Consider the following 9,158-nt stretch of genomic DNA (forward strand, 5'->3'; position numbering starts at 1 on the left):
CATACAGACCGATTCCCGCTCACTGGCTGAGCGAGGTGCGGGCGCGGCGCCGAGGGTTGCAATCCCGTTGCCGGTCCCGGTCCGGTACGGGCGCGACACTGAGGGTTGCGATCCGTTGCCGGACACGGAAAAAGACAAAAAGGAAAAAAAAAAAAAGTAGACAAACCAATAAAGAGTGCAGAAATTACCCACACATATACGGTATTATTGTGATTAATCAGGGAAAGAATGGTCTCTTTAAGAAAAGGTGCGGAATCAATTGGGTATTATTATAATTTAAAAAATAAAAATGAATAAGTAATAACCTTTGATCCCCTATCTCATACTACACACGTACAAAAAAAAAAAAATCTCAAACCTAAAGATAGATCTTAAACCGAAAGATAAAAACAACTCTGTAAAAGAAAACACAGGAGAATATCTTCATGGCCTTAGAATAAACAAAAAGACACAAAAAAGCACTAACAAAAAGAAAATAACAACAACAACCACAGCAACAAAAACACAGAAAGCACTAACAATAGAGTAAAAGACTAAATACCTGAACTGGATGTGTTTTGTCAAAAAACAACACTGAGAAAATGAAAATGAAACAATAGCTATAAAGGAGAGTATTGAGACAAGTGATTAAAGTTGAATATGAACAGTAAAATCCACAGCAGTACTGTATCAAATTTAAGTGTCCTGCTTTTGATGACAGAGCTATGGTTATATAAGATAATGTGCTTGCTCTTAGGAAATGTATACTAAATTATTTATGGAAAGGGAGACATTTCTTCAACTTATAAATAAATGGTTCAGAAAAATACATATAGATAAAAAGATTGAGATGATGATAAAGCAAATAGGGCAAAACATCCAAAATTGGTGAATCTACATCAAGAGTAACAGGAATTCCTTGTACCAGTTATAAAATTTTCTGGAAGTCTGAAACAACTGCAAAATAAAAGCATTTTAAAAAACCCACAATAAGATACCAACACACACCCACCAGAAAGGCTAAAACTAAAAAGACTGACAATACCAGGTACTGATGAGAATACTGAGAAAATAGGACTTTTATACATTGCTGGTGGGAGTGCAAAGTCGGTAAAAGCATTTTTGAAAACTGTTTGGGGGCCGGCCCGTGACTCACTCGGGAGAGTGTGGTGCTGATAACACCAAGGCCACGGGTTCGGATCCCATATAGGGATGGCCGGTTTGCTCACTGGTGAGCGTGGTGCTGACAACACCAAGTCAAGGGTTAAGATCCCCTTACCGGTCATCTTTAAAAAAAAAAAGAAAACTGTTTGGCAGTGTCTACTAAATTTAAACATATACCTACCCCATGACACAGCAAAAACTCTCCTACGTCAACACCCAAGATAAATGAATGCCTACCAAATGAATGTCCACCAAAAAACATATACAAGAATGATCAGAGCAGCTATATTCATAATACTCAAAAAGTGGAAAAAACGGGCCGGCCCAGTGGCGCACTGGATAAGTGCACCGCTTGGGAAGCGCGGCGGCGCTCCCGCCCGAGGGTTCGGATCCCACATACAGACCGGTTCCCGCTCACAAAAAAAAAAAAAAAAGTGGAAAAAACGAAATTGTCTATCAGTCATAAAATGAATTTTTAAAAATGTGTTTTATTCACATGATAAAATACTACACAGCAAAAATAATAACAAATTAGTGCCACAAACAGTAACATGAAAGAGGGCCAGCCCCTTGGCTCACTCAGAGAGTGCAGCACTGGTAGCACCAAGGCCGCAGGTTCGGATCCTATCTAGGGATGGCCGGTGCGCTCACTGGCTGAGCGTGGTGCAGACGACACCATGCCGAGGGTTGCAATCCCCTTACTGGTCAGAAAAAAAGAAAAAAAAAAAAAACATGAAAGAATTTCACAATCATACTGTTAAGAGAGAATCCAGACACAAAAGTATACACACTTACTTAAAATCTATAATTTTTTTATGATGTTCAAGAATACAAAAAACTAATCTCTGGTAATACAAGTCAGAACAGAAGTTACTTGAGGGTAGAAGAAGGACAGTATTGATGGATAAGTGGCATGAGGAATTCTTTTGAGGTGCTGGAAATATCTTAATATTTATTATTTTAATAGTCTATATCTTAATCTAGGTGATGATTAGAAAGTTATACACATACAGGGCCGGCCCAGTGGTGCACTGGAGAGTGCGCCGCTTGGGAGCACGGCGGCGCTCCCACCGAGGGTTCGGATCCCATGTGGAGACCGGTTCCCGCTCACTGGCTGAGCGCAGTGCGGGCGCAACACCGAGGGTTGTGATCCAGTTGCCGGTCCCCGGTATGGGCGCAACACCGAGGGTTGCGATCCCGTTACCGGTCAGTAAAAAAGACAAAAAGGAAAAAAACGAAATTTATACACATACATAAAAATTCAATTTACAGATCTGTGCTTAAGATCTGTGCACTTACAGTATGTATGTCCAATAAAATTTATAATAAAAGAAAAAATTGCCTTCCACAGACTTATAAATCAACTTATGTCCAAAGAATATCTTGTTTTAGAGTAAAAAAAAAAATCAAAAAAATCTCAAATAAGATTCCACTTTACAATAGATTTCAAACTCACATAATGTCTACTGCTTATATCAAATCAACAAGTTACACAATACCACTATTAGAACACAAGGAAAAATTAAATTTCAGATGCAAGACTTCTCTGAAGTGACACCTTAAGAAATATACTAAAGAAAAAATATTTTCATTTACAAATACAAGTAGATTCCAGAAGTTATTTCAATATTACTCTTCATTTATGCTTTTATTCACTTCATGACACCCAGTACCCTTCTACTGCGGATAACTAAAGAGCCATCCATTGTTTGTCTTTCCAGTAAACAAAATAAGGCCATATTCTCAACACACATAATTTTTGACTGAACTACATACTCAAACTTTCTCTGCTTGCCAGTATACCAAAATCACTAACATTATATTACTCCCAAATGAAACCCATAAAAAATAATTTCCTGGCAAACAATCTTAACATGGCAAGGTCTACTGGCACCCAACTTGTAATAAATAACAGACTAATTGGTATTTACCTCAAATATGCCCTTGCATGTTTGCTTTAAAGCTTTTGGTGTATAAAAGCTACGCTAAATATTTCAAGGGACAGATACACTTTTCTTAGCTCAATATCTTGGCGACACCTAGTGTCACATCACTGAAGTACAGGTTTAGTATCCCCTATGCAAAACGCTTGGGAACGTTGGTGGTATAGTGGTGAGCTAGCTGCCTTCCAAAATGCTTGGGACCGAAAAAAAGAAAAAGAAAACAGAGAAAAAGAAATAGGAATAAAAGAAATAAATAAAAATTTAAAAATAAAGTAAAAATAAATAGATAAATAAATAAATAATAATGCTTGGGACCAGAAGGGTCTGGGGATGGGACCCAAGTCTAAACATGAAATTCATTTATGTTTCGAACACACATAGCCTGAAAGTAATTTTACACAATATTTTTAATAATTTTGTGCATGAAATACATGACCCATCGCATGAGGTCAGGTGTAGAATTTTACAACTGTGGCGTCATGTCAGCACTCAAAAATTTGAGTTTTTAGAGCATTGAATTTTGGAGCATTTTGGATTTCAGATTTTTAGATTTGGGATGCTCAACCTGTATATAGAAAGTTCCAAGAAAACACTATAAATGCATTTTCAAGATTTTTTTTTAAATATTAAGCATTTCAAAAGAAGATGAAAGGGGCTGACTGGTTAGCTCACTTGGATCTCCTTACCAACCAGACACCAAAAAAGAAAATAAGAAGACTAAGTTGCCACTTAAATATACAGCAAAAAAGTATGGAAAAATATCAGACGACTTTTACAAATGTACTACCCTTGGGTTTTTCTATCCATTGAAAATTTTAAAAGAAAATCCCTTATTACTTATAAGAGAATAGGCTATACAATATAATATTTGCTTTACATAATTTTTATCATAATGTAAGCATTAAGTCTCATAATCAAATTCCATTTTTTCTAGAACTACGCCATCTAACACACCAGGCAGCACCAGTCCCCAGGTCAAAACCTTGGAGGCATCTATAACTTTTTCTTCTCTTCTAAATGTCTTACTGCTTATCAAATGTCTTAATGCTTACCAAGGTTTTTTGTAATCCTCTTACAACAAACTTAGCTCAGCCTCTCAACATTTAACATTTAGACAATGTTGAAACTGACTCCTAACTGGCCTCGTAACCATTTCTTTTCTCCTTATCTTCTATTCATTCCAATGCACCGCAAGATCAATCTTATTATCTTATAACACCAAGGTCAAGGGTTTGGATACCCATACTGGCCAGCCGCCAAAAAACACAAACAAACAAAAAACCAATCTTTATTAAATACAGCTTTTGGAATATAACTATTACTAAAAGATTTTCACTGAGTCCATATTGGCTGAAAAATTAAGTCCAACTTGTCATCCTGCAATCCAAATCTCCTCCCTTAAAATTCTATATCCTATTCCCATACCCACTAAGAACATATAACTCCTAAAATAATCATAGAAATGTTATTTGTGGGGCCGGCCCGTGGCTCACTCGGTAGAGTGCGGTGCTGATAACACCAAGGCCCCGGGTTCGGATCCCATATAGGGATGGCCGGTTCGCTCACTGGCTGAGCGTGGTGCTGACAACACCAAGTCAAGGGTTAAGATCCCCTTACCGGTCATCTTTTAAAAAAAAAAAAAAAACAAAAAACCAATCTTTATTAAATACAGCTTTTGGAATATAACTATTACTAAAAGATTTTCACTGAGTCCATATTGGCTGAAAAATTAAGTCCAACTTGTCATCCTGCAATCCAAATCTCCTCCCTTAAAATTCTATATCCTATTCCCATACCCACTAAGAACATATAACTCCTAAAATAATCATAGAAATGTTATTTGTGGGGCCGGCCCGTGGCTCACTCGGTAGAGTGCGGTGCTGATAACACCAAGGCCCCGGGTTCGGATCCCATATAGGGATGGCCGGTTCGCTCACTGGCTGAGCGTGGTGCTGACAACACCAAGTCAAGGGTTAAGATCCCCCTACCGGTCATCTTTAAAAAAAAAAAAAAGAAAGAAAGAAATGTTATTTGTGTTAAATAAAATAATAAATGATAGCACATTATCTAAAACATACACATTGTCATAAACAAGTCCTCCTCCAACTGGACGCACTGTTGATAGAACTTTTCAAACCATCTATGATAAAGAACCAATGACTTTAAAAAATATTTTTTTAATTCCCAGTCTGGCACATATACTTCTGTAAACTACAAATACATGTTTGGATGATGTGCACTGGCAAATAGCTATAGATTTCTAAAAACTTACTTTCATTTTTCTACAAACCTTGTTGCAACCAGTATCAGACAGTTCACTATAACCAGTTCATAGACCAGCAACAGTCAATGGTCCACACATTTAAACTTAACTCGCTATCTTCCCACCCAAATCTGCTCCTCACATACCATTCTTATTCTTAGAAGCAATATCACTATCTACATCTGTTCAAAATTCCCCAATGTTTACATTTACTTTGAAGTGCATTGAGTAAGACAGAGAGATGGGTATGAGATAAAGCAAGTAAAATTTTAATGGTACAATCTAGGGATTGGGTATATGTGTTTTCACGGTAAAATTGCTTTAAACTGGCCCTATATTTGAAGTTTTAGATGTTCTTACAATGGTTAACAAAGCCCTAGCCCACAGCTACCTCTTAGAGGTAATCTCTTCTTCTTCAACCTGCCCACCCAGCTCCAACTAAAGTACCTCTTTGCTGTTCCTCAATACAGGAAACATATTCCCACCACAGAGTGTTTGTACTGGCTTGTAAAGCTCCTCCCTCAAATATTCATATGGATCACTCCTCCATAGCTCAGCTCAACTGGGCCATTGAGGGACTTTCCAAGACCACCCTATATAAAACAGCAAGCCACAGCAACACAACCACCCTACCATAACACTTCACCATCTAACAGGGAACATATTAGCTTATTATCTATCTGCCCCACCCTCCAACTCATCTACCTAAAATGGAAATTCCACAAGAATGACTTTGCTTTGCTCACTGTTGTTTTCCCAGCACCTTCAATGCAGTCGGGCACGTGACAGGTAATCAGAAAAATCTTTGCTAAGTAAATGAATTAATAAATGAATGGGGTAAGAATAAATGACATGGCTTTACGAGAATGCAATTTGGCAGATCTATCAAGAGCCTTACTTCTATTGATCTCTCCAAATTACATGAGCATAAGATAATTATCTCAATATTCTTTAAGTAGAAAAATTAAGAAATCTAAATCAATGTCCACCTTACAGCCTCTGACTGTGTTTGCTGTTTCAATCTTACCCTGACTAAACCTTATTCTTTTTTGTGTGGGTTTTTTGGGGGTTGTTTTTTGACAGCTGGCTGGTGTGGAGATCTGAACTGTCAACCTTGTTATCAACAATGTGTGCTCTAACCAACTGAGCTACCTAGACAGACCTTTTTTTTTTTTTAATTTTGGTGGCTAGTCAGTACGGGGATCAAACCCTGAATCTCAGTGTTATCAGCACCACTTTTTAACCAACTGAGCTAACCAGTTAGCCCCCATTATTCTTTATTTCAGATGCCACCTGTTTATCATACTCTCTTATGCTTTCTTGAAATCATAAATTAAGTCGTATATTATTTTATTTAAATCTGTCTCTCCTCCAAGGCTCCATGACAGCAAAGACTATATCTCTTCTGCTCACCACTGTATATCCTAGACCTTTGTTGAATAAATGAACACCATTTAAATCCTCATAATTCATGGCACCAAATCAATCAAGTCTAAGACTGGGGCCAGCCCGTGGCTCACTCGGGTGAGTGTGGTTCTGATAACGCCAAGGCCATGGGTTCGGATCCCATATAGGGATGACCGGTTAGCTCACTGGGTGAGCATGGTGCTGACAACACCAAGTCAAGGGTTAAGATCCCCTTACCGGTCATCTTTAAAAATAAATAAATAAATAAATCAAGTCTAAGACTAGAAGAAAAAAAAATCAAGTTCAATATTGTAAAATAACTAAAATAAATACTAAGATAACAAAGGCTAATAGAACTGAGTTAAAAAGAAGTATGGAACTGTTTTATTCCCCATGTGAATCTCATAAAACTCTTTGGTTTTTAATCTACGTACGTGTGTAACTTTGATTTTTTTTTAAATAAGAATTTAAGCAGGAGAGCTTATATCACAAAAAAGGCAATAACATTGTTAGGTGGAAAAAAGGCTTGTTTACCTAAAACACCAAGATAACAAACAATTATTCTTTCTATGTTATATCAGATAGGAAAGCTGGTGTTTTCCGGCAGCCATCTCATACACAAAGTGGTAGATATAGGCAATAGAGAAACTACTTCTGCACAGTTTTGCTTTTGAGCTAACTCTAATTATATTCATAGACATCATCTAAGCTCCATACATATTAGTATAGTTCATAAATAGACAATTTTTAAAATGTTTAACCAGTATATGTTTACTTTCTTAATCTGAGACTTTTACAGGTGGGGCTTTTATATAAAATCAACAAAAGGGAGACCTGTGCACATATATTAGAAGCAAAAACTGAACTATTTTGGTTTGGACAGGGGTTGACTTTTTGCCCACCCTCACTTAACTCAAAAACAAATATGAGGGCTGGTCCAAGGCCACGGGTTCGGATCCCTATATAGGGATGGCCGGTTAGCTCACTTGGGAAAGCCTGTTGCTGACAACATCAAGTCAAGGGTTAAGATCTCCTTACCAGTCATCTTTAAAAAAAAAAAGCAAATATGATTTACAGTCTGCAAAGGTCCATTAAAGCCATTTATTTTCTAGGTTGGCCAACATAAGCTCCCCATTGTCTTGCATATGTTACTGAATAAATGACTGGTGATAAATTTCAGAAGGGTTTAGATAGAGTATCGGCTAGCAGTCACAGTAGTCTATAAAAGATAATTATAAGTATTTGAAAGTACATCCTAAGCTTTTACAAATGAGAACTAAGACTAATCTACCAAACTGTTTGCATGGCATATCTTTTGGTATCACATTTTGGAAGTGAAATACAACTCTTAAGTCATGGGCTTTGAATCTGAAATCAGATAGAACTAGGTTTGAATTCCAATTCCACCTCTTACAAGCAGTGTGACCTTACCACCTGTAAAATAGAGTAACTTCTACCTTGCAGTATACATTAGATGGCATAAGTGTATATAAACCTCTTTGACCATACTGAGAGCCCAATGAATGGAAAAGAAGCAGCTTATTTGGCTAGACTGCCTCCTAATTCTTGAAACAATACTCACAGGGATATACTACAACAGCACACAACTAGTCAAAGAAAACTCCATTAAGAGGGCTAGCTAGTTAGTTCACTTAGAGAGAGGTGTTGGTTACACCAAGGTCAAGCGTTCATATCCCCACAGTGGCCAACCACCAAAAAGGAAAAGAAAAGAAGTTCCATAAAGAAAAGAAATTCCATCAAGAAAAGATTATTCGAGCTTCTCAATCTGGGCTTAAGGACAAATAAAGACCTTTAAATTATTCAGAGATAAACACAAGTTAACTTTAAAAATATTAGAAGTCATACGTCTAATTACAACCAAAACAAGTGAGCAGTTAAAGCATCCTGAGTACCACCAAAGGAATCCAGTCAACACCCCTAATCACACAAGGCTCAACCTTCTTGCTAAAATTGCACCTTCCCCTTGCCTTCAATTCTGCCAACAAACAGCATAATGGAGCAAAATGAAGTCTCTATTAATAAGAAAAAGTTACGTTTACAAAATCCTTTCATCTGATCACAACCTAGAACTATTTCTCTTGGTAAGGGAAAAAAAACATTGCCAGACTTTAACTGCTTTGGCATGATACTTAAATTACAAAGAACATTGCGGTGGCTTGAAAAGTATCAACTATACATCCCAAAAGGCAAAAGAGAAAGAATACTTTGAATTCCATGACATAACAGCAGGATTCTTCTACCTCTTCAAGATAAAGCCAAGCCTTTTTTGTTGTTGTTAGAACAACTCAGCAAAATAAAATTCCAGGGCCGGCCCGGTGGCGCACTGGATAGTGCGCCGCTTGGGAAGCGCGGCGGCGCTCCCGTCCGAGGGTTCGGATCCC

General features: G+C 37.5%; 1 protein-coding gene across 1 annotated transcript in view; it reads right to left on the bottom strand.

The window, feature by feature from the left end:
- The window catches only part of LOC103604086 (breast carcinoma-amplified sequence 3-like), a gene marked incomplete at both ends in the record, with an annotated part of 144,874 nt that overhangs the window by 125,066 nt on the left and 10,650 nt on the right, over positions 1-9,158 (bottom strand). The window lies entirely within an intron of this gene.

This window comes from Galeopterus variegatus, unplaced genomic scaffold, assembly GCF_000696425.1.
Source record: "Galeopterus variegatus unplaced genomic scaffold, G_variegatus-3.0.2 Scaffold4952, whole genome shotgun sequence".
NCBI classification, from domain to species: Eukaryota; Metazoa; Chordata; class Mammalia; order Dermoptera; family Cynocephalidae; genus Galeopterus; species Galeopterus variegatus.